We start from the raw sequence: 385 nt of genomic DNA on the forward strand, positions 1-385 counted from the left end.
GGCCGGTTTAACCGCTTCGGATTCAGGGACCCGGGACCCAGCCCGACCCCCTGGCGGCGCCGCCCCTCGGCCACAGCGGGACCGGCCCCACAGCCGGCTCCAGCCTCCAGGTGTCCCCCGCCCCGTAGTGCGGGGGGCGAACCCCCCATCTCTGCCAATCTGACCTGGAGGAAACCCCCCGCTCTGGGTCCCCTCCCAGAGCCGGGGAGAGAACCCAGGAGTCCTGGCTCCCAGCCCCTCCTGTTCTGACCCACCAGCCCCCGCTCCCCTCCCAGAGCCGGGGAGAGAACCCAGGAGTCCTGACTCCCAACCCCTCCTGCTCTAACCACCAGCCCCCACTCCCCTCCCAGAGCCGGGGAGAGAACCCAGGAGTCCTGACTCCCAA

Source organism: Gopherus evgoodei, unplaced genomic scaffold (genome assembly GCF_007399415.2).
Source record: "Gopherus evgoodei ecotype Sinaloan lineage unplaced genomic scaffold, rGopEvg1_v1.p scaffold_31_arrow_ctg1, whole genome shotgun sequence".
Taxonomy (NCBI): domain Eukaryota; kingdom Metazoa; phylum Chordata; order Testudines; family Testudinidae; genus Gopherus; species Gopherus evgoodei.